The sequence below is a fragment of the Fragaria vesca genome, linkage group LG7 (assembly GCF_000184155.1).
Source record: "Fragaria vesca subsp. vesca linkage group LG7, FraVesHawaii_1.0, whole genome shotgun sequence".
NCBI lineage: Eukaryota > Viridiplantae > Streptophyta > Magnoliopsida > Rosales > Rosaceae > Fragaria > Fragaria vesca.
Genome location: NC_020497.1, coordinates 19,410,431 through 19,410,772, shown reverse-complemented (window position 1 = coordinate 19,410,772; position 342 = coordinate 19,410,431).

Here is a 342-nt window from a genome sequence, read left to right as displayed (position 1 = left end):
GACTTAAATCCTACGGCCGGATTCTACATTAATTAACCGCCAAAAATACCAAACTTCGGAAATTCACAAACCTATCCAAATCTCATCCAAAAATTCCATAATTCACTTCAATAACATCCCCTTAATATTCTACATCAAAAACCATAAAAAATCTCCTAACCGGCGGCGGCGCCGCCGGCAGCGGCGGCCGGAGGTCAATTCCGGCGACCTCCAAAACCTATGAAATTTTAACAGCATCTTCCTCTCATCAAGCTCTACAACTTTCATAACTAGCACAAACACCAATTCCAAGCCTAACTAGGGCAATCGACTAAAAACATCAAAAACACCATAAAACTTCCA